The sequence below is a fragment of the Neoarius graeffei genome, chromosome 7, assembly GCF_027579695.1.
Source record: "Neoarius graeffei isolate fNeoGra1 chromosome 7, fNeoGra1.pri, whole genome shotgun sequence".
Classification (NCBI taxonomy): domain Eukaryota; kingdom Metazoa; phylum Chordata; class Actinopteri; order Siluriformes; family Ariidae; genus Neoarius; species Neoarius graeffei.
Genome location: NC_083575.1, coordinates 33,357,374 through 33,382,690, shown reverse-complemented (window position 1 = coordinate 33,382,690; position 25,317 = coordinate 33,357,374). Strand labels below are relative to the sequence as shown.

Sequence of the window (25,317 nt, the reverse complement as noted above, 5' to 3'; positions counted from 1 at the left end):
CACATATGTATTTTAAAATGGATATATGGATATATGGTCTGTGAAGGATACATGTCTTTAAAACAAATTGCATAACCTTCCCCCAGGTTAAGAGTCTGGGTGTCATCCTTGATGGCATTCTATCATTCCAGTCCCAAATAAATAATGTCACTCGGTCAGCTTAATTTCATCTACGTAATATCTCATGCCTGTGCCAGTTCCCCCACACCCAACAGTACCGCTATCCTGGTTACATCCCGCCTTGACTATTGTAACTTTCTTCTTTTTGGTTTACCTGACAAGTCCATCCATAATCTGCAATGGGTTCAAAACTCGGCCACCAGAATTATTTCCAGAATCCCCTCCTTCAGTCATATCACACCTGTCCTGTAGCAACTCCATTGGCTTCCTATCAAATTTCGCATCATCTATAAAATCTTACTTTTTACCTTCAAGGCAATCAACACCCTCACCCCCCAGTACCTTACTGAGCTCCTCCACATCAACATACATAGCCATACTCTCGGGTCCTCCTCCTCCATCCAACTCATCCTCCTACCTGCTCGCTTGTCCACCATGGGGTCGAGAGCCTTCAGCCACTCAGCCCCCCACCTTTGGAACTCCCTGCCACAGGACATACAACACTCTGATTCCATCATCTCCTTCAAATCTCACCTCAAAACCCACCTTTTCCAACAAGCATATTCCCTTTAATCTGGGTCTGGAATGACCCCACCATTGCACTTTATTTCTGTTTTATTATGTTTTGCACTATTTTGATTATGTTTTTCATTTTATCGATTGCTTTTATTATTGTATTTGTATGGTGACCTTGAATGTCCTGAAAGGCGCCTATAAATAAAATGTATTATTATTATTATTATTCTCATTATCTCTAGCCACTTTATCCTGTTCTACAGGGTCGCAGGCAAGCTGGAGCCTATAACAGCTGACTACGGGCAAAAGGCGGGGTACACCCTGGACAAGTCACCAGGTCATCACAGGGCTGACACATAGACACAGACAACCATTCACACTCACATTCACACCTACGGTCAATTTAGAGTCACCAGTTAACCTAACCTGCATGTCTTTGGACTGTGGGGGAAACCGGAGCACCCGGAGGAAACCCACGTGGACACGGGGAGAACATGCAAACTCCACACAGAAAGGTCCTCACCGGCCATGGGGCTCGAACCCGGACCTTCTTGCTGTGAGGCGACAGCGCTAACCACTACACACAATGCCGCCCCTCTATTATTATTATTATTATAAATGAATTTAGCACTTTAGGAATTTAGACTTTTGCACAGTACTGTATGCTGCTCCACATAAGCAGTATACAGTACTGTGCAAAAGTCTAAATTCCTGTACTGTATTTTGCACAGTACCCCATGCTGCTCCACACAAGCTCTCAGACTGACAGATCACTCTTAATCGGTTTGATGTATTACTCTCAATTCCATAATATTGATATTGTGCAAAAAGACACTCATTAATTAGTGAGACAGAGCACATGTACAGTAAATGCTACTTCATCCAAAAATGTAGCAAGAAATAAAATTTCTGTATTTTGATTGAAGTAATTTTTTTAAAATAAATGTAGTCCTTATGATGGCAAAACTATTTCATATGCTGCGCATGAATTTGCCACCAGTCCAATTGGGCTGGAGCATATTGTATACTGCCTCCTGTGGGTTCACCACCCACAGAGGTAGCAGTAGGGGTTTGGTGCAGTGTGGATTGGGTGGCAGTCGAAGGCAGGGGCCTCGACGACCTGATCCCCGGACACAGCGGCTGGCTGTTGGGACATGGAATGTCACTTCGCTGGGGGGGAAGGAGCCTGAGCTTGTGCGGGAGGTTGAGAGGTACCGGCTAGAGATAGTCGGGCTCACCTCCACGCACAGCTTGGGCTCTGGAACCCAGCTCCTCGAGAGGGGCTGGACTTTCCACTTCTCTGGAGTCGCCCGTGGTGAGCGGTGGCGGGCTGGTGTGGGCTTGCTTATAGCTCCCCAGCTCAGCCACCATGTGTTGGAGTTTACCCCAGTGAATGAGAGGGTCGCCTCTCTGCGCCTTCGGATTGGGGAGAGGGCTCTTGCTGTTGTTTGTGCCTACGGGCCAAATAGCAGTATAGAGTATCCGGCCTTCTTGGAGTCCCTGGGAGAGGTACTGAGGGGTGCTCAGACTGGGGACTCCATTGTGCTACTGGGGGACTTCAATGCTCACGTGGGCGACGACAGTGACACCTGGAGGGGCGTGGTTGGGAGGAACGGCCTCCCCGATCTGAACCCGAGTGGTGTTTTGTTATTGGACTTCTGTGCTAGTCACGGTTTGTCCATAACGAACACCATGTTCGAGCATAGGGGTGTCCATAAGTGCACGTGGCACCAGGACACCTTAGGTCGGAGGTCGATGATCGACTTTGTAGTCGTTTCATCTGATCTCCGGCCCTATGTCTTGGACACTCGGGTGAAGAGAGGGGCTGAGCTGTCAACTGATCACCACCTGGTGGTGAGTTGGATCCGCTGGCGGAGGAGGAAGCTGGACAGACCTGGCAGGCCCAAACGTATGGTGAGGGTCTGCTGGGAACATCTGGCCAAGCACTCTGTTGGGGAGGTCTTTAACTCCCACCTCCGGGAGAGCTTTTCCCAGCTTCCGAGGGAGGTGGGGGACATTGAGTCTGAGTGGACCATGTTCTCTACCTCCATTGTGGACGCAGCTGTTCGGAGCTGTGGCCGCAAGGTCTCCGGTGCCTGTCGTGGCGGCAATCCCTGAACCCGGTGGTGGACACTGGAAGTAAGGGATGCCGTCAAGCTGAAGAAGGAGTCCTATCGGGCCATGTTGACCTCCAGGACTCCTGAGGCAGCTGACGGGTATCGGCAGGCCAGGCGTGCTGCAGCTCGGGCAGTTGCAGAGGCAAAAACTCGGAACTGGGAGGAGTTCGGGGAGGCCATGGAGAAGGACTATCGGTCGGCCTCGAAGAAATTCTGGCAAACCGTCTGGCGCCTCAGGAGGGGGAAGCAGTACTCTGCCAACACTGTTTACAGTGCGGGTGGGGAGCTGTTGACCTCGACTGGGGACATTGTCGGGCGGTGGAAGGAATACTTTGAGGATCTCCTCAATCCCACCGTCATGTCTTCCACTGAGGAGACTGAGGCTGATGACTCAGAGGTGGACTCGTCCATTACCCAAGCCGAAGTCACTGAGGTGGTTTGCAAGCTCCTCGGTGGCAAGGCACCGGGGGTGGATGAGATCCGCCCTGAGTATCTCAAGTCTCTGGATGTTGTGGGGCTGTCTTGGATGACACGCCTCTGCAACATCGCGTGGCGGTCGGGGACAGTGCCTCTGGAGTGGCAGACTGGGGTGGTGGTCCCTCTTTTTAAGAAAGGGGACCGGAGAGTGTGCTCCAATTATAGGGGAATCACACTTCTCAGCCTCCCAGGGAAAGTTTACTCCAGGGTACTGGAGAGGAGAATTCGACCAATAGTCGAACCTCGGATCCAGGAGGAACAATGCGGTTTTCGTCCTGGTCGCGGAACACTGGACCAGCTCTATACCCTTCATAGGGTGCTCGAGGGTTCATGGGAGTTTGCTCAACCAGTCCACATGTGCTTTGTGGATCTGGAGAAGGCATTCGACCGTGTCCCCCATGGTATTCTGTGGGGGGTGCTTCGGGAGTATGGGGTTCGGGGCTCTTTGCTAAGGGCTGTCCGGTCCCTGTACGAACGGAGCAGGAGTCTGGTTCACATTGCCGGCAGTAAGTCAGACCTGTTCCCAGTGCATGTTGGACTCCGGCAGGGCTGCCCCTTGTCACCGGTTCTGTTCATAATTTTTATGGACAGAATTTCTAGGCGCAGCCAGGGGCCGGAAGGAATCCTGTTTGGGAACCACAGGATTTCATCTCTGCTTTTTGCGGATGATGTTGTCCTGTTGGCTTCTTCAAACCAGGACCTTCAGCATGCACTGGGGCGGTTTGCAGTCGAGTGTGAAGCGGCTGGGATGAGAATCATCACCTCCAAGTCCGAGGCCATGGTTCTCGACCGGAAAAGGGTGGCTTGCCCTCTCCAGGTTGGTGGAGAAGTCCTGCCTCAAGTGGAGGAGTTTAAGTATCTCGGGATCTTGTTCACGAGTGAGGGAAGGATGGAGCGTGAGATCGAGAGGCAGATCGGTGCAGCCTCCGCAGTGATGCGGTCGCTTTACCGGTCCGTCGTGGTGAAGAAGGAGCTGAGCCAAAAGGCGAAGCTCTCAATTTACCGGTCGATCTACATTCCGACTCTCACCTATGGTCATGAGCTTTGGGTAATGACAGAAAGAACAAGATCGCGGATACAAGCGGCTGAAATGAGTTTCCTTTGCAGGGTGGCTGGGCGCTCCCTTAGAGATAGGGTGAGAAGCACAGTCACTTGGGAGGAGCTCGGAGTAGAGCTGCTGCTCCTCCACATCGAGAGGAACCAGCTGAGGTGGCTCGGGCATCTTTTTCGGATGCCTCCTGGACGCCTCCCTGGGGAGGTGTTCCAGGCATGTCCCCCCGGGAGGAGGCCCCGGGGAAGACCCAGGACACGCTGGAGGGACTATGTCTCTCGGCTGGCCTGGGAACGCCTCGGTGTTCTTCCCGAGGAGCTGGTCAAGGTGTCTGGGGAAAGGGAAGTTTGGGCTTCCATGCTTAGACTGCTGCCTCCGCGACCCGGTCCCAGATAAGCGGAAGAAGACGAGACGAGACGAGACATACTGTATACCGGTGAGTGTCCAAGGGGATATGTATCTCATGTTGGTGGATTCCAGCTGTAATCAGACTTCAATCCACCAAAGCCTGGTGCAAGGTGAGGCATTGGGGAGAGCACAAGTGGTGAAGCTTTTGTGTGTATACAGGGATGTTCACAATTATCCATTAGTGTCCATCCACATTCTATTTCGGGGAGAAAAACATAAAGGCAGTGGTTAATCCACATCTGACCCACCCACTGATTTTGGGGACTGATTGGCCAGGGTTCAGAGGATTAATGGAGCATATAGTAGGGGTGGGCCCTTCAATAATATGCCACGGGGAGATCCCAGTGTGATATTGACTGGGGAAGCTGTCACAGAGCCGTCTACTTCAGCACCACATCAGGGCGATGCAAGGAGTGAGGAGCAGCTTGCCCCTCCTCCCTCTCTCAGGGATTCCCTTGAGGATTTCCCATTAGAGCAGTCATGAGACAAGACTCTGCATCATGCATTTGACCAAGTGAAAGTAATCAGTGGTCAAACTCTCCAGCCAAATGCGGCACCCACCTTCCTATATTGGAGATGCAAAGCTTGGAGATGATCTATAGGGAACGTTCACTGGGTAAAATAGACACAATTTTAGCAGATAAACACCCTCTATTTTATAAATTTGAATTATTGCCATCAGGCAATAGATTCCGTTACCCTGCTCTCTCCAAGAATAGGACCAAGCAGTCATTCATTCCACAAGCCATTAGCCTTTTTAATAAACAAAATCCCAGATCTTAATTTTGATTTTAATTTTAATTGTGCAGGAACTGTTCAGCGGGCCTGAGCAGGGAAGCCACATTTTATCACATTTTATCTTATTGAGTGTATATTTTTAACTTCTAACGTTTTTATTGTTTTTAAGGATGTATTTATTTTCTCCTTGCTGTTTGCACATTTCTCCAGTATATACTTTTATCTAGGACACTGTAGGTGCATTTGGGTAATTGAGTGATCAATCTCATTAAATCTGAAGGTTAATAATTAAAGTTGAATCAGTCTCATATTATCATTAAATCACTCATGGAATCAGTCTCATTAATTAATACCATTAATTTTGGTGCTTAATAATAAATTACCAAACAGCTAAATTATGGTATATTCCAAATTATTATGATCACTTACCATATTACATAAATCATATGCACCTTTTAGAATTCTTTGGAGATTGGGGACTTCAAAGATATTGGAACACAAATAAACACACAGTTTCAATAATAAATGAATTCATTATAACAAAGATAAAATGGATAATGGCAGTTGAAATATATACAAACAGTGAGATGTGTGTGTGTGTGTGTGTGAGATGTGTGTGTGAAAGGCCCTATGGCCTGAGCAGAAGGCTAGCGTGGGATGCTAGCTAGGTATGTTCGTGTGTGTCCACGTGGTGTAGGGATCACCATGTGGGATTTGAGGAGAACAAAGGAATTAGCCTTGTGTGGCTAAGCTAAGACAAAGGGAAGCTAGCTAAGGTGTGTTTGTGTGTGGGGAGAGAGAGAGGCCTTGTGTGTGGCCTACAAAAAGGATTAGCTCTGGTAGCTAACTCTACGTGTGTTTGTGGGGGAGGAGTTAACCACGTGGTACCCAGCAAACACAAAACGTTTATAAAACCTTTCATTTGGGTTGCATTAAGGTTAGGTTTTATTAAACGTTTATGAAACGTTGGTGAAAATTTAATAAAGTCATATTTGCTGACCCGTGGCACATTTTTTATCATCTCTTGGTATTTTTAGATATTAAGATGTCATAATGATTGTATTACAATTATCAAAATAATCAGTAAATGAGTAACATTTTATTGACGTTTTATAAACGTTCTCTTTAAAACGTTTCATTCACAACATTTATGAAACGTTTATAAAACGTTATACATATTCGGAGACTTCTGGCTAAAACAGATAATATTAAAATTTCTACAATTAATTGTGTGATTATAAACACTACATGATGACTTTTTAAAAAGTATCAAAAAACATGGGAATAATTTTATGGAAAATAAGTGGTTGTATAAAAGTTTAATAAACGTTGAAAAAAAACCTTCGATCTAGCTAAATATTTTTAGATGTAGATCTAGATAGATAGATAAATCATTAAATGTGTGGCTCTAGTCTCGTAATTATCAAGTATGGTTTGAATATTTTGGATAGACGACCATTCGTCGTTTTATATTTGCTAAAATACATGCCCTTTTGGCCCTGGCATTTTGTTCGCTGGTTCCCTGCACCTGCGCGACCTACGTCTTTGCGCAGGCGCAGGGACCGGAAGTAGCGCCATTTTGAGCGTGTTGCTGTTGGGACAAGATCGAGAAGGCCGGGTCCACTTAGAAGTTATCTTAGAAAATCTCCTTCATCGAAGGCTCGCAGTCTACTTTTCAAGGGTAATGTATTCAATAAATGTGTATAGCGTTTCATGTAATTGTTAATTTTGTGCTTAAGTGAGTGTGTATAGTAGTACCGTTATATAAAATATATTTGGTATTTTAAATATCTATAAACTGACATGTAAAGATTAGGTGCATTAATCTTTGAAATCATGTTTTTATAGGTAATAATATCCAAATTCAATGCTTTTTGTCAATCTGTTAAAAATTGAAGAATGATATGTGGAATATTTCTATTGGAAACTCTTTTCGAAATGACAATTATCTCCAATCATTTTTTAGGGCAAAAAGGACACCAATCCTGCAGCTGCAGAGGAAGACCAGGGGGATGAATGAGGAAAGCCTCAACTTATGAACTAATTTAGACGGATATAGACTTTATGGACTAAAGCCATTTAACATATTGGCCAAACAACTTATTTGATTTAATTTGCTTTTTTATTTCAACTTTTAACTGATTTTGCGCATTTGCTATGATTACGTTAACTTTAATGTTTTGGTTCTTAGTAGCAAGGCTTCTTTAATAAATTTAGATAAATTTTTAATACTAGTATCTTTATCATTTTTGCTGTTCATGAGGGCTTTATATGTAAATGTGAATATTGTCTATGTAAAAAACCTCTGCTCTCAAATCGGTTTTGTTGAACTTGCAAAGAGGAATGAAATAAACTTAAGTGCAATAACAAAAATGTGTTGTTATATTATAAGTTTAACAGGTATTAACATGTTTCTAATAACGTTTCTAAAACATTAAAGAAACGTTTTACGATTGTTTTTAAATGGTTTTAAGAAACGTTTATACAATGTTTTAAAAAACGTTTCTGAAACGTTTCCAGAATGTTGTATGATGGTTTCCAGAATGTTTCCATAACATTTTTTCAAACGTTTATAAAACGAAAAAATTGTCCACAAATTTTCGTTTTATAAACGTTATTTTGTAACGTTTCTGAAACGTTAGCCAAATGTTTATACAACGTTATATAAACGTTTTTGTGTTTGCTGGGTAAGGCCTATGGCCTAGCAAAAGAAATAAGCTAGCGTGGGATGCTAACTGAGGTGTATTTGTGAGGCCAGGTGAGGCCTGTGACCACATGTTTGTGTGTGTGTCAGGCCTGGTTCCACGTGTTCGTGTAGGCCTAGATTAAACCTCGTGTGGCTAAGCTAAGACAAAGGGATGCTAGCTAAGGTGTGTTTGTGAATGGGGGAGGACCGCCACGTGTTTCTAAGACAATACACTTAGCTTTGGATGCTAATGGGACAAAAGAAATTAGCCGTAGGCTAATTTCACTAGCTTATAACAGTACTGAATCCACTGAAACCTTGATAAGGTCAAAATGTGTGATAAGGAAATTAAAGTGTTAGTCAGGAATAAAGAGAAGCATGCACAGCCTATCTATTCAACCATTGAGAGATTAAAACAAACAATTCAACACGCTACATGTCTACAGTGTGACAAATAAAACATTCCTGAGTTCAAATTCACACTATTTCAATAAAAGCTAATTCCTAAGACTAGGTTTTGCCCAAAATGCCAAGTCTTACTTAGTATCCTGCCTCTAGCAAGATTATGAAGAGATGTTCCGAGACTTTTGGAGTTTCGCCATTGTGGAGCATGTGAGTCACTTCCGTGAGGCGCAGAGAACTTCTTGATCCGATGCGTGGTTGCTTGTGATGAAAAGAAAGTCTCTGATCAAATAATGTGCACAGCTTTTGAGTTAAAAGGATTCAATTGCTTCTTAACTTTAAAATAACTGCCTGGTCTGCAGTAGTACGTGCTTATAAGGAACAAATGAAAACTGGTTGTAACTCGAGCTGAGTTTAAAATCGCGCGATTCTGGATTTTTACCGTGGCCAAAGGTAAACAAAGAAAAGCGCGAAACTCTGATTCTTGCAAGAAAGAAAAGACGTCTTATCTGGGTTTGCCCGGCGGAGCGAGCGATTCTCCTTGTGTCCGTGTTGAGATCACGGCGCCAAAAGAGGAGGGGCTAGGAGTTTCCGGGTGGTTTATGCCTTCCTGGAGGATGTGACATAGATGATCCCGCCCACGCGTGACGTAGGTCAATGTGGAAGTGGGCTGATGGGAAATGTAGTTTCTTAAAGAGATGGTGTACTGTACCTACAACACTTTAGTGCTATTTATTTCCCCTCCCTACTGTACCTGCACAGCCAGCGTTTTTGCACAACCAGTGCATTTTGGCCATTATGCACTTATGCCAGAGAAGTAGAAACTGTGAGTGGGACTGTTGAATAGTTTGTCCTGTCCTGTCTAATGTTCAATGTCTTTTTTGTTAATATCTGGGTAAATGTGTAATGTAAATGTGTTAGACTTTGTTCCTTCATGTCATAGGCAAATACAACATGCCTGGTGTACCTCAATTGCTGACTAAAATTTCCCCATGGGGACAATAAAGTTTCTAACTAACTTTTCTAACTAACTATTTCACTATTATTAAGGATAGGCTGTATTGAGTGATGCAGGGCACTCAAACCAGTGAACAGTTAACACAATTGTTAATCCCTAAGAGCTGTAGGGAACTTGTGTTCCATACGGCTCACTTTAATCCCATGGCCAGACACTTAGGGCAGGATAAAACACTAGCCCGAATAATGACCCAGTTCTATTGGCCAGGGATTTGTAGGGACATTCGTCAGTGGTATGTGGTGTTCCGCAAATGCCGATTAGTAAATCCTGCAGCCACTCCAAAAGTGCCTTTGCGCCCACTCCCCCTAATTGAGATCCCCTTCAAGAGAATTGGTATGTATCTTGTCAGGCCATTAGATCAGTCAGCATGAGGATATCACTTTATTTTAGTTCTGGTGGACTATGCAACATGATATCCAGAAGTGATGCCTCTCCATAATACCTCTGCACACAGTATTATGGAAGCGCTCTTCCGTGTTATCTCCCAGGCTGGGAATGGTTAGAGAAGCAGCTTTGGGGCCAAAAGTTTGCTGGTTCAATTCCATAGACCAGCAGGACTGGCTGAAGTGCTCTTGAGCAAGGCACCTAACCCCCAACTGCTCCAGCAAAAGTGGTGGCATACCTTGTGTCTGATTAGCCAAAGAAAAACTGATGAGATTATCAGTTTAGGTGGTGCCCAGCCACAACTAAAAACTAAATTCATATGAAAATAAATAAGCACAGCTCTGAAAACTCACTGAGGTATAGATCCCTACATAGCCAACATCATCAAAAATTGCACATGCACCTTGGCAACAGAAGTGGTGTTGTTCTCCAGCCATTCTGACTGACACAGATGAGGTAGCAAACATTTAAAATAGAATAAAAACTGTTTCCGGAATCAAAATGTCTGGTTGTTGCATATACAGTTGTCAGAATTGATATTCCACCGGCAGACTCAAGTTTTACAGGATTCTGACAGGATCACAACTGTTTCAGAGCAACCGGCTGCAAGCGATTAAACGTGTTGACTGGAATGAGGACACAATCAAAAATGCTTGTGTCTGCAGCACCCACTTTATATTATCAGGGTGCAGGTACTTACTGATGCAAGCGCAGAGGAAGGTGGGTGCATTGTAAAATGTAAACAAATCCAAATCGGCAGGTAGAAGTCATAGTCAGGGATGTATCAGAGGGCAGACGGGGAAATGGAGTTGGGAAATAAACATAAACAAAGTCTAAGCATTAGAAGTCAGTCAGGAAATCAGAAGGCTTGGTATGATCAGGTATGGAGACACAGAATGATACTTCATGAGGTGTGTTTGTGACTGCTGAGCTTATATAGGGAAGTAGTGCTTCAATAATTGGAGACAGGTGCTCTCGTTAGTATTCTGGAGATGAGGGGTGCTGTGTCTCTTGGGAGTTGTAGTCTGGAGCACTCATGTTTGGAGGTTGCTATGAAACTCAGGTTTTCAGCACTGTTACTGACAGAACCCCCCCCCAAGGTGCCCCCTATGGGAGCAAACTTCTTTCAAGGATGGCCCCTCTTTCTCGGAGCTGGTTTATCTGGATGCTCCTTGTGGAATTCTTGCAATAGGAGTGGGTTCAAGATGTCCCTGGAGTTGACCCAGCTACGTTCCTCCAGGCCATACCACTCCCAGTCCACCAAGTATTCCAGCTGTTCCTGTCTGCACCGAGAGTTGAGGATCTTATGAACCTGGTACATGGGGTCTCCTTCTAGTTCCAGGGAGGGATATTCCTGGGTAGGAATGTTGGAGGCTAGGGGACTGTGGCAGTGGGGGCATGGCCAAGCAGCAGTCTGTGAATGGAGGGCGGGGTCGGGGAAGGTAAGTGGCTAAGTCATTCCACCTGCTGTCAATTAATGTGTGTGTGTATATGTGTGTGTGTGTCACTGTTTGCTACAGGGACGGAGCATAAAAGGAGAGAGAGAACAGAGAAAGGGAGCTCTCTCCCCAACCAGAATGCATGTGTGTGTGTGTGTGTGTGTGTGTGTGTGTGTGTGTGTGTGTGTGAGTGAGTGAGAGAATGAATGAGTGAGTGAGTGATAATAGGAAGCTGAAAAGCTCAATAAAGTTTTTGGATAAACATCAACTCTTGCCTGCCATGCTTCTGTGCTCCACCCACATCAGGAAGTGTTACAGTGGTGCTGAAACCTGGGAGCACAGAAGAGAACCACCCCATGGAGTCCCCGCCATTCGAAGAGCTCATCCTTGACCTCGCTACCACCCAGCAGAACCAGCATCAAGCGCTGATCGCCCTCCGAAAGGAGCAGGAGCAACGCCTCGAAGCCTTGATGCTGGCCCAGCAGGAAGATCGCCAGGCGTTCTGGCACCGGCTCGCATCAGCAGGGGCGTCGACCACCGCTGCCGCCACCCTCACAAAGATAGGACAGCAGGACGATCCGGAAGCGTTCCTCACTCTTTTCGAGCAAGCAGCCGAGGCGTGGGGGTGGCTGCTGGAGCAGCGCGCAGGGCACTTTCTCCCGCTCCTGACTGGTGAGGCACAGCTCGCAGTGCAGCAGCTCCCTGCTGACAGCTGGCTGGTCTACGCTGACCTAACGAAAGCCATCCTGCAGCGGCTTGGCCGCTCCCCGGAGCAACATCGCCAGTGCTTCTGGATGCTGGCATTGGAGGAAGTTGGCCGGCCGTTTGCATTCGGCCAGCAACTCCGGGACGCCTGCCCGCAGTGGCTGAGGATGGAAAACCACGACGCCGACGAGATCATCGATCTGGTGGCACTGGAGCAGTTTGTTTTTCGACTTCCGGAAGGAATGGCGGAATGGGTCCAGTGTCATCAGCCGGCATTGCTGGAGCGAGCCATCAAGCTGGCGGAGAACCATCTGGAGGCGGCTCCAATGGCAGGCAGACGAGGCATCTCCCCTTGCTTCTCTTCTCTATTTTCTACCCCTGTCTCTTGCCCCCCTCCCCACCCCGTTCCCCTGCCACGGAGGCAGTGGCTGGCTCCTCCCCAGATGGCCCGTCGCACCCGTGGTGTCCTCCCCGTCCCTCTCCTGTGTCTGTGTTGTCTCCCCCTCAGGTGACTGACACCCATAACACCAGTGCAGAGGGAAAGCCTGGGCTGGTGTGCTGGCGCGGCGGGGAATCGGAGCATCTCCAAGGTCAGAGCTCCGCAAGGGAGGTGGATGCTGTAATCCGGATCCCTGACGTGCCATAAACCACCCCCGATTGGGCCAGAATGTATCACATACTGGTGAGTATCCAAGGGGCTACATATCACACTTTGGCGGATTCCAGTTGCAATCAGGCCTCAATTCACCAACGCCTGGTGCAAGGTGAGGCATTGGGGGGAGCACAAGCACTGAAAGTGTTGTGTGTGCATGGGGATGTTCATCATTACCCTCTAGTGTCTGTCCAAATTCTATTCCGGGGCCAAATGCATAGAATAAAGGTGGCGGTTAGTCCCCGTCTCACCCACTCATTGATTTTGGGTACTGATTGGCCGGGATTTAAAAACCTAATGGAATATTTAACACACAGTGGGTCCTGCACTAGTAGGTCACAGGAAGGTCCCAGTGTGGCGTTGACTGGAGAAGCTGTCGCAGAGCCGTCTACATCAACACCGCGACAGAGTGAGGAGCAGCCCGCTCCTCCTCCCTGTCTCGGGGATTCCCTTGGGGATTTCCCGTTAGAGCAGTCGCAAGACGAGACTCTGCGGCATGCGTTTGACCAAGTGAGAGTAATCGATGGTCAAACTTTTCAGCCAAGTGCAGCACCGACCTTCCCCTATTTTGCCATTATTAAAGATAAATTGTACCAAGTGACACAGGACACTCAAACCAAGGAACAAATAACCCAGTTGTTAATCCCAAAGAGCCGTAAGGAACTCATGTTCCATGCAGCTCACTTTAATCCCATGGCTGGACACTTGGGGCAAGATAAAACACTAGCCTGAATAATGGCCCGATTCTATTGGCCAGGGATTCGTGGGGATGTCGATCGATGGTCCGCGGCATGCCATGAATGCCAATTAGTAAATCCCGTGGCCACTCCAAAAGCGCCTTTGCGCCCTCTTCCTCTAATTGAGACCCCATTTGAGTGAATTGGGATTGAGCTAGTCGGGCCATTAGATCGGTCAGCACGGGGATATTGCTTTATTTTAGTTCTAGTGGACTATGCAATGCGATATCCGGAAGCAGTGCCTCTCGGCAATATCTCAGCACGCAGTATTGTGGAAGTGCTCTTCTGCTTTATCTCCCGGGTCAGGATTCCGAAAGAAATCGTGACAGACCAAGGCACTTCGTTTATGTCACGCACACTGCGCGAGCTGTATGGTTACTGGGGATTAAGTCTATCCGCACCGGTGTTTATCACCCACAAACGGATGGCTTAGTAGAGTGATTTAACCAGACACTCAAAAACATAATCCGTAAATTCAAAAGTGAAGATGTGCATAATTGGGATAAGTGGCTAGAGCCCCTGTTGTTCGCAGTATGAGAGGTCCCGCAAGCCTCCACAGGGTTTTCTCCCTTTGAATTATTATATTGGCGTAAGCAGCGTGGCATTCTGGACGTGCTACGGGAAAATTGGGAGGAGGGACCTTCACCAAGTAAAAATGAAATCCAGTACATTCTTGACCTGCACGCAAAACTCCACACCCTCACGTACCTAACCCAGGAGAATTTACGGCAGGCACAAGAACGTCAAAGCCGGCTGTATGACAGGGGCACGCACCTTAGAGAGTTCATGCCGGGAGACAAAGTGCTCATATTATTGCCCACATCAAGTTCTAAATTAGTCGCCAAGTGGCAAGGACCCTTTGAGGTCACACGGCGAGTCGGGGACATCGACTATGAGGTGAAGCGAACGGATGGGGTGGGGCACGGCAAATCTACAACCTTACCCTTTTAAAATGCTGGAATGAGGGGGGTCCCCGTGGCATTGGTGTCAGTAATCCCAGAGAAGGAGGAGCTGGGGCTGGAGGTAAAAAAGATAACATCTCGGACCACTCAGGTTCCTTGTGGAGACCACCTCTCACTGGCCCAACTCACAGAGGTAGCAAAGTTGCAGAAGGAATTTTCCGACGTGTTCTCGCCCCTTCCTGGCCGTACCCACCTCATAGAACACCACACCAAAACGACCCTGGGGGTGGTAGTGCATAGCCGCCCTTACCGCTTGCCCGAACACAAGAAAAAGGTGGTTCGGGACGAACTCAAGGCCATGCTCAAAATGGGCATAGTCGAGGAGTCCCACAGTGACTGGAGCAGCCCAGTGGTCCTGGTTCCCAAGACCGACGGGTTGGTCCGGTTCTGTGTGGACTATAGAAAGGTCAACACTGTGTCTAAATTTGATGCATACCCAATGCCTCGCATTGATGAGTTGCTTGATCGGTTAGGCGCTGCTCGCTTTTATTCGACACTGGATCTAACAAAGGGATATTGGCAGATCCCCTTGACTCCTCTATCCCGAGAGAAAATGGCCTTTTCCACACCGTTTGGATTACACCAATTTGTCCCACTCCCTTTTGGGTTGTTTGGGGCGCCCGCTACGTTCCAGCGGCTTATGGACAGGGTCCTCCACCCTCACGCTGCCTACGCGGCCGCCTATCTAGATGACATTGTAATCTTCAGTAATGATTGGCCGTGGCACTTGGAACACTTGAGGGCTGTCCTAAAGTCGCTGAGGCGAGCGGGCCTCACAGCTAACCCAAAAAAGTGTGCGATTGGGCGGGTGGAAGTATGGTATCTGGGGTTCCACTTGGGCCATGGGCAGGTGCGTCCCCAAATTAACAAGACCGCAGCAATTGCGGCCTGCCTGAGGCCCAAGACCAAAAAGGGAGGTGAGACGGTTCTTGGGGCTGGCTGGCTATTATCATAGGTTTCTACCTAATTATTCAGACCTCACCAGCCCGCTAACTGATCTCACTAAAAAGGGGGCTCCAGATCTGGTCGAGTGGACAGAGCAGTGCCAACAGGCCTTCTCTGAGGTAAAAGCTGCACTGTGTGGGGGTCCACTTTTACACTCCCCTGACTTTTCTCTCCCATTTATTTTGCAGACTGATGCATCGGACAGAGAGCTGGGGGCTGTTTTGTCCCAGGAGGTGGAGGGCGAGGAACGCCCCATGCTGTACATCAGCTGAAAACTCTCGATGCATGAAAGCAGGTACAGCACAATCAAGAAGGAGTGTCTCGCCATCAAGTGGGCGGTCCTCGCCCTCTGATACTACCTGCTGGGTTGCCCTTTCACTCTCTGTTCGGACCACGCGCCCCTCCAGTGGCTCCACCGCATAAAGGATGCCAATGCGCTGATCACCCGTTGGTATCTTGCCCTCCAGCCATTTAAGTTCGAGGTGATCCACAGGCTGGGGGCACAGATTGTGGTGGCGGACTTCCTGTCCCATCAGGGGGGGAGTCAGCTTCAGGCCGGATGGCTCCCCGGCCTGAGTCGGGCAGTGGGGGTATGTGGCAGTGGGGGTGTGGCCAAGCAGCAGTCTGTGAATGGAGGGTGGGATCGGGGAAGGTAAGTGGCTAATTCATTCCACCTACTGTCAATTAATGTGTGTGTGTGTTACTGTTTGTTACAGGGATGGAGCATAAAAGGAGAGAGAGAGCAGAGAAAGGGAGCTCTCTCCCCAACCACAATGCATATGTGTGTGTGTGTGTGTGTGTGTGTGTGTGTGAGTGAGTGAGTGAGTGAGTGAGTGAGTGAGTGAGTGAATGAATGAGTGAGTGATAAAAGGAAGCTGAAAAGATCAATAAAGTTTTTGGATAAACATCAACTCTCGCCTGCCATGCTTCTGTGCTCCACCCACATCAGGAAGTGTTACAGGGACCTTGGATGGTGGGCTTTAGGCATGACACATGGAATGTGGGGCCATTTTGCAGTGCAGTGGGAACTCCAGCTTGTGCGAGACCTCACTGACACTGTCCATTACCTTGAATGGGCCTATGTAACAAGCTTGGAGTTTTTGGCAGGTATTCGGCTCTCATAAATCCTTCGTGGAAGCCCATACTCAATCTCATGGTGCATATCCTGGGGACTTAGCCCATACTCTGGAAATGAATTGGGGACCTCAGTCACTGATGATATCTTCTGGGATGCCATAGTATCTGTAAATGTGGTTGAATATGAGTTCTGCAGTTTCAAATACTGTGGGTAAGCCGGGCAGTGGGAGAAGTTTGAGGGCTTTAGAGAATTGGTCTATGACTACCAGGATGACTGTGTTGCCTTGGGATTGGGGTAGGTCAGTGAGAAAGTCAATTGCTATATGTGACCAGGGTCATTGGGGCACTGGGAGCGGACAAAGTTTTGCGGCCAGTGGAACTCGTGGAACTTTAGCTTGGGCACAAGCAGAGCAGGAGGAGATAAAATGGTTTACGTCTGAGGTCATGTTCTCCCACCAATATTTGTTTCTGAAGAGTCAGTATGTACGGTGGATACTGGGATGTCCCATGGCTGGAGAGGAATGGGCCCAAGTGATAAATTTTCCCTGAAATTGTGGCAGCACATAAATAAGTCCAGGAGAACAGTTTTCAGGTGGGCTAGGAGGTTGAGACTGTGTTATTTCCTTATTGAGATCCCAAGACACAGCTTGCACAGAACAGTCAGAGGGCAAGATGGGAGTGGGTTATGAAGGATGGTTTGAAGTGGTGTGAATTCTGGAAAGTGTGTCAGTTTTAGTATTCCTAGAACCAGGATGGTAGGAGATTGTGAATCTAAAATGGATGAAGAATAAAGCCCATCTGGCTTGGTGGGGGTTCAGGCGTTTTGCAGTCTTCAGGTACTCTAGGTTCTTATGGTCTGTGAGGATGGTGAATGGGTGCGTGGTGCCCTCTAACTGGTCTCGCCACTCATCTAATGCCAGCTTGATGGCCAGGAGTTCTCTATTGCCAATGTCATAATTTTGCTCAGTAGGGGTTAACTTCTTGGAATAAATGGCTATTGGGTGCAATTTGAGTTTTTTCCCCTAGACTCTGCGAAAGGACTCCTCCTAATCCTGTCTCTGAAGCATCGACCACTACTATGGATGGCTTTGTAGGGTCTGGATGCTGAAGGATGGGTGCTGTGGTGAATGCAGACTCGAGCTGATTGAAGACCTCCTTGGCTGCTGTGTTCCATTGGAGACAGTGTGGTCCCTTCTTAACCCCTTTGGCCATAATGTGTACATGGTGGTGTAAGTGGATAGCACTGTCGTCTCACAGCAAGAAGGTTCTGGGTTCAAGCCCAGTGGCTGACGGGGGTCTTTCTGTGTGGAGTTTGCATGTTCTGTCTGTGTGGGTTTCCTCTGGGTGCTCCGGTTTCCCCCACAGTTCAAAGACATGCAGTTAGGCTAACATTGGACAGCCTTGGGCTGAAGTGCCCAAGAGTGGCGGCGTGCACGTATGCAGCGGCTTTGCTTTCCTATGATGAACTAAATTTCATTGTACATTTGTGCAGTGACAATAAAGGTATTCTATCTTCTGTCTATCAATTGTACACATGAAGTTCCGTCGCATTTTTCCTTGTCTCTGAAGGGGTTAAGCAAAGTGATGAGAAGAGCAGCAATCAAGCTGAACCCACAAATGAAGCAATGAAAAAAATTTGCAAACCCCAGGAAGCGTTGTAGCTCCTTCATGGAGGTGGGAGTGGGCCAGGATGTGACTGCCAAGACTTTACTCTAGTCCATGCTTACACCCTCTGCGCTAATGATATAGCCTAGGAAGGAAATCTGGTTGACTTGGAACTCACATTTCTCAGCTTTGATGAACAAGTGATTCTCTAATAATTGGGTTAGTACTGACCTTATATGGTTGTGATGGGAAGCTTCATCAGGGGAATAGATCAGCAGTGTTCTCTCCAGGATTAAAATAAAGCCTTAACTTTTGGGTGGCCACAGGCCACCCTGCATGGGCGTAGGGTGGAGAGTATGTAAGCACATGGGGGGAAGTATGAGGGGAGGGGGTTTCACCCCTCTCATGGGGGGGGGGTCCAGAGAGCCCCTCCCAGAAAATTTTGAAAAAAGAGAGCCCATTTCGTGGCACCTGGTGACTTTTAGGAGCATTTTATGATGGTACTGACACTGTCACTTTTTACTGTTAACATGGTTGAAAAGGTTGCTACAAGTGAAGGTCTGTGATGTTGTGGCTTGTAACATGGAGTTGACATGAGCAATAAATAAAGTTATCATCTGACAACAATGTATTATGTAATAATGCTGTTTTATTACCTGAACCACTGCCAGAACACCACTGACCAAAAGTTTAAATGAGTTCTATTGCAGTAAAAAAAAACAAAACTTGCAGACTGCATTTACTGCACAAATGCCCTTTATACTTAGGCCTACTTCATACTTTGGATAAAATTCTTATTGTCCGTTACACATTGATCAACCTGTGTGACTCAGTTGTGGCTTTTGAATAGAGAATAAATGAAGAGGGGACTGAACATTAACCATTTATTGAAATTATTATTACAAGGGTGATTATACAGTAATTACTATATGACTATAGCTACAACTGGAATGTGCTGATTCTGTTAATGTTTGTAATTGTTGTACCATCCACTATTTGATAAAATTAAATCTTACAATATTATTTGAAAGTTTAAAGCAAGATATTTTGTTATTTTACAAAAAGTAACACTTCAGATATTGTTTTAACAATATAAGTATATAAGTTAAATAATATAAGTATCAATGTGTAAATGACATAGTGCAAATAGCTGTGTAACTAGATGTCCTTCGGACTGTTGAGGCATGGAGGGCCGGGAATACCATCTAGCTCACAGTTCAGGTAGGAGTCCTTTGAGAGTTAATGCTTTGGCTTTCACAACATTCCGTTCCCAAAAGCTGATGTCAGGAAAAAGTCTTTACACAAAGAAGGTTTTCTTGCTTTTGTAGTTTTTTAACTGTTCTTCCGTGTCAGGACTCTTTAGGAAAAAGAAGGTATATTCCAACATGTAACTAATGCTAACACTAGACCACAAATCTGCACCATCACTCCAGTTATTAAAAAGAATTTTGTATGGATCATAACCACTAATAAACTCTAATTTCCACATATATCTATCCTTCACTTCTTTCTGATTAAGATTATCCAAGTAATCCAATAGTAAAGCTTTTTTAGCTGTACTTTTCTTCGGGCAACAGATGCCGGACATTTTTGCTTGGCTTCAGTATGTGAACAGTATGTAAACAAAGTTCGCTTGTCCCCCAGGCATAGGGTAATGATGGTTGCTAAGGTAAATGTGATGTCAGTGCAAGGTGCTCAGCCACACACTGAAGCATCATGGTATCAGTGCAGCAGCAAAGTGATTGAGGGCATTTGTTATGATTGGAGATTTCCCAGGGGTATTTCCAGTCTGTCTGAGTGCATCATGGCAGCAGACCAGCCCAAAATACTGATTTTCCTTCAAAATATGCCCCAAACATCACAAGGTAGAAATCTAACGTGATTTTTCAGCGAGTGTTGGAGCAAAAAAATAACATGTCAGCAAATTTAAAGCGTGTTTTGGAATGAAATTAAAGTGTCAGCCCTGACACGCAAAACGCTCTGGGGAGAACACTGGATCAGGATGTCTTTGATGTATGCTATTATGAACCTCCCCAGCACGTCTCAGAGTATGCAATTTGAGGCCCTGGAATATACTTGGCATGCAAGAAAGGCCATATGGCATGACCAAATATTCAAAGTGCCCAGATGTGGTACTAAATACACGTCTTCCATTCACCACCTTCTCGAATCCTGACCAGGTTGTATGCACTTTGTAGATCAAGCTTGGAGAAGATTCTTGCTGCTCTGAACTGGTCCAATGTGGATGGCACCAAAGGAAGTGAATAGGGATATTTCACCATGATTTGGTTCAACCTTCTATAATCAATGCATGGGCAAAGCCTTCCTCCCTTCTTCTCCACGAAAAAGAAGCCGGCTGATGCTGGGGATGTCGAAGATCTAATGTAACCCTGTTTCAAGGTTTCCTGAAAATACTCCTCCATGGCCACTTGCTCCATGATGGACAAAGGGTATATGTGGCTGCGAGGAAGGGTAGTTCCTGGGAGTAGGTTGATGGCACAATTGTAGAGTTGGTGAGGAGGCAAGCCACTCGCTTTCCCTTTACTAAACACTTCCTTGAGCTTGAGATAACATGAAAGAATGTTGTGAAAGGAGTGAGGCAACAGACTCTCCACCAAGGTGAATGATACTGAGATCTGTGGAAGTTTGAGGCAGTTCTGGAAACATGATTGAGACCATTGAAGTATCTCTCCTTTCTGCTACGAGATGAGAGGGTCATGTATCTGAAGCCACGGGAACCCCATGATAAGATCATGATTGGCAGTATGGGTGACTAACAGGGTAATGTGTTCTAAATGAAGTGCTCCCACCTGAATTTCGAGGGGTGATGTGCATGTGATTACCAGCCTGTCACCAATAAGGACCCTCATCTATGGCTTTGAGCTTTATTGGTCGCTGACTTTTTTCTGTGGGTACATGCTACTTCTAGATGATTGTGCTACTGATGAAGTTCCCCTCTGCCGCCGAGTCTATGATGGCAGAGTGTAGGTACACAGTCCGTCTAAGAACTACAACAGCCCGTCTCTTTAAGAAACTACATTTCCCATCAGCCCACTTCTGCGTTGACCTGCGTCACGCCGGGGCGGGATCACCAACGTCACATCCTCCATGAAAGCATAAAAGACCTGGAAACGCTCAGCTCGCTTTCTCTCTTGTCCGGATTCCAAGCCATCCGGACGCACAAAGAGATACGCTTCGCCGGGCAAACCAAATAAGACGTCTTTTTCTTTTCTTTCTTGCAAGATCCACCATTCAGCGCGATTTCTTTGTTTACCACTGGCCACGGTAAAAATCCAGAATCGCGCGATTTTAAACTCAGTGAGTTACAACCGGTTTCATTCATTAAGTACGTACGACTGCAGATCAAAGCTGTTAATTTATAATTAGGAGCGACCAGAATTCCTCCTGATTGAAGCGCTGTGCACATTGTTTAATCAGAGTTTTTTTCTTCCCACGAGCCATGAAGCTCCGGATCAAGAATTCTCTGCTTTCTGCAGACGTGCTCCACGGGCCTCTGTGAAACTCAACTTCTCCACGTAATTTCCTGTGCTTCACGAAGATCTTCACAACGGTGGAAAACTCCAAAACTCTCGGGACATCTTCTCATAATCTCGCGTAGAAGCAGGATACGGAAGTAAGACTTGGCATTTTTGGGCATAATTAAAGCTAGTCTTAGGAATTTGCTTTTATTGAAATAGTGTGAATTTAAACCCAGGTTTATTTGTTACACTGTTAAACACGCAGCGTGTTGTTTTATTTTGTTCTATGTTCTCTCAATTGTTTAATAGATAGGCTGTGCATGCTTCTCTTTACTCCTACTAACATATTTAGTTCTCTTATTATACATCTTGACCGCATCAAGATTTCAGTGGATTCAGTATTGTTATAAGCTAGTTAAATTAGCCTACGGCTACTTCTTTGTTCCATTAGCCTCCAGGGCTAATTGTATTTGTCTCAAGGGATCACAAGGCCTCCACCACGTGGAGTTAGCTACACAGGCTAATCTAGGCCTACACAAACACGTGGCCACTCACAATTCCTTTAGCTAGCTCCCCTTTGTCTTAGCTTAGCCACACGAGGCTAATCTAGGCCTACACAAACACGTGGCCACTCACAAATTCCTTTAGCTAGCTCCCCTTTGTCTTAGCTTAGCCACACAAGGTTAATCTAGGCCTACCCGAACACATGGTCAACTCCTCCCCCACAAACACACGTGGAGTTAGCTACAAAGCTAACCCTCTTGTAGGCCACACCCACACAAGGCCTCTCATACACACACACCCACACACACACACACCTCACTGTTTGTATATATTTCAATCTGCTATTATCCATTTTTATTTTTGTTATAATAAATTCATTTATTATTGAAACTGTGTGTTTTATTTGTGTTCCAATATCTTTGAGGTCCCCAATCTCCCAAAAAATTCAGAAAGGTGCATATAAGTTATGTAATACAGTAAGTTGTCATAATAATTTGGAATATACCATAATTTGGCTGTTTGGTAATTTATTATTAAGCACCAAAATTAACGGTATGATTCACTTTAAATGATTCACTTTAAGTGATTCACTTCGAATGATTCACTGGAATGATTCACTTTGAATGATTCACTTTAAATGATTCACTTTAAATGATTCAATTTAAACGATTCAAATGAGACTGATTCAATTTAATTATTAACCTTCAAATTTAATGAGACTGATTTAATGAGATTGATCACTCAATTACCCAAATGCACCTACAAGAGATAACATGCATCAAGTCTGGCAGTCTTAGCAGAACAGGCATCTTAAGTGAATGTGATTTAATCACCATTTCATGACTCACTGTGCTGGATGGACTGGTTTCTGAACAGGCCTGACTCACTCTCCTTAGGGTAGGTGGATAAACTGGGCACTCGGCTATTAGATGGCAGGACTCACCACAGTAGAAGCATAATCCCTCATGGTGCCTTCTGTCTCTTTCGGAGCATTGGAGATGAGTATGCAAAACCTCCTTTGGGAGTTGGGGAAGCTGATGTAATAGCGGGCATTGGGGAAGGCTTCAATGAGCATCTGCTCCTCAGAAGGTGGTCTAAATGAATAGTGAAGTCGATTAGGGAGTCTAGCAAGAGATGTTCATCATGGCATGCCAGTTCAGCATTTCCAGGTGCAGGCCTTGACATAAGGCTGTTTTAACTGCAGGCTCGTTCCAGTCACTGCCAATGGCTAACGTGCGAAATTCCAATGTGTACTCCGCTAGTCTCCTGTCTCCCTATTTGATAGTCAATAAACTTTTGCCGACCTTGACTCCCTCAGTTTGGTGATCAAAAACTCGCTTAAACAGTTAAATTAATCTGTCATAAGAGGTGGTGTGTTCACCCCCATGCTCCCAAACAGCACTAGCCCATTGCAAAGCTTTGCCTGTTATGAGACTGAAGAATTGGGCGATCTTCTGTTCTTCAGTCATTCCCATGAGAGCAGAGAAGTACAGGGAGCATTGGAGAAGAAACCCCTTGCATTCAGACCCTTCCCCTGAATACTTTTTGGGCCGTAGAATCATCTGGGCAGCACCAGTGGAAGACGAGGGGCATGTCAGGATGACCTGCGATACAACAACAGCGAGTTGCAGCATTTGGGTGTTGATATTGCTGATCATCTGCTGATGCTCTCCTAACTGCCACCTCTGAGTGTTGAGTGTGGTTTGCTTTGCTTCCTTTGCTGCATCCATCGTGGGCAAAGTATCCTGTCAGGGTGCAGGCACTTACTGATGCAAGCACAGAGGAAGGTTGATGTGTTGTAAACTGTAAACAAATCCAAATCAGCAGGCAGAAGTCGTAGTCAGGGTCGGGCGATCAACAAACAGGATATCAGAGGGCAGACAAGGAAATGGAGTTGGGAAATAAATGTAAACAAAAGTCTAAGCATTAGAAGTCAGTCAGGAAATCAGAAGGCTTGGTATAATCAGGTACGGAGACAGAACGATACTTTGCGAGGTGTGTTTGTGACTACTGAGCTTATATAGGGAAGTAATGCTTCAATAATTGGAGACAGGTGCCTTTGTTAGTATTCCGGACATGAGGGGTGCAGTGGCTCTTTGGAGTTGTAGTCCGGAACGGCCATGTTTGGAGGTTGCTCTGAACTCAGGTTTTCAGTGCTGTTACTGACATATATCAGGTCAGATTATCTATCTAATTACAGGGGCAAGACATACAATTATGATATGGTAAGGAGAGTAATAGCCCAAGTTAAATTTGAATGGACAGTAACACAGAAGCATAATTCATGTTTGCATAACAACTATATCAGAAGAGCTCTGCACTATGTTAGCTACAAGTCCATAGCACCAAATAATAGGCTACTTACCCTGCCATACAGGTGCAATTCACTGTGAGGACGTACTGTAGTTTTCTCATTTGTTGATTATAAGCATCCAATGACTTTTAGGCTCGTAATTTCTCTCTGGTGTACATGCTCAGTTTCTCAATCAAATACGTATATATATCTGGCCACTGCATATTCAGCCACTTGCTAACATCTTCAATCCACTTAATAATAGCATACAGATATGGAAGTCCGTCACCATTTGTTAAAGTCAACATGTTGAGGTAACATTCGTGATCTTTTGTTGTTAATCCCCTTGCATAGCTTGACAAGCTGTTGATCTCTGCCATACTTCTGTTGCCAAAATGCGCTTGCATATGTACTACGTCATTATTGTGTACAAACTGTGAACAGGTCTATTACTGAGATGTTTATTTACCAGAAACAATCAAAATATAACATTTAAAAAACTTAAATAAAAATGCTTACTTTTCTTTTTTACATAAAATGCACTTGTTGGGATGGCAGCCATTATGAAAGGACAGAAATAGGAAGTTGGCAAGGTCACATCCCCTCACATGTGATGTCATTTTAAAGGCCCAGTTGTCCTCTTTGTAAAACAACAGGACTTAATAATGTGAAATGCACAGTATGAGAGAGATGAGCAAAAACAGTGTCTACTACAGTGGACAAAAGTGAATTGCTGGGTCTCAGAAAGATACACAGAGATTTTTCCCCTCCATCTGCCACTCTTGCCGTTGAGCTATGCGCTTTGAGGGTGTGCTACAATTGTGCTCAGAACTTTACATAGACCGACATGAATGTCATCATGAACATGAATGTGACAGCAATATTGGACTTTCAATGAACTGTACTTTTTCTGTCACAGAATGATTGTGCAACATATATCTTTAATAATAATAATAATAATAATAATAATAATAATAAAGAATTTGGTGCACAAGTTTTGGG

The 25,317-nt window shown here is 45.7% G+C and overlaps 1 long non-coding RNA gene across 1 annotated transcript in view; it reads right to left on the bottom strand.

The window, feature by feature from the left end:
- Nucleotides 1-24,821, bottom strand: part of LOC132888595 (uncharacterized) — a 30,555-nt gene extending 5,734 nt beyond the window's left edge. The window contains exon 1 of the long non-coding RNA XR_009654955.1: nt 24,388-24,821. This is a non-coding gene — a long non-coding RNA (uncharacterized LOC132888595). The remainder of the gene's footprint in view (nt 1-24,387) is intronic.
- Nucleotides 24,822-25,317: the final 496 nt, after the last annotated feature.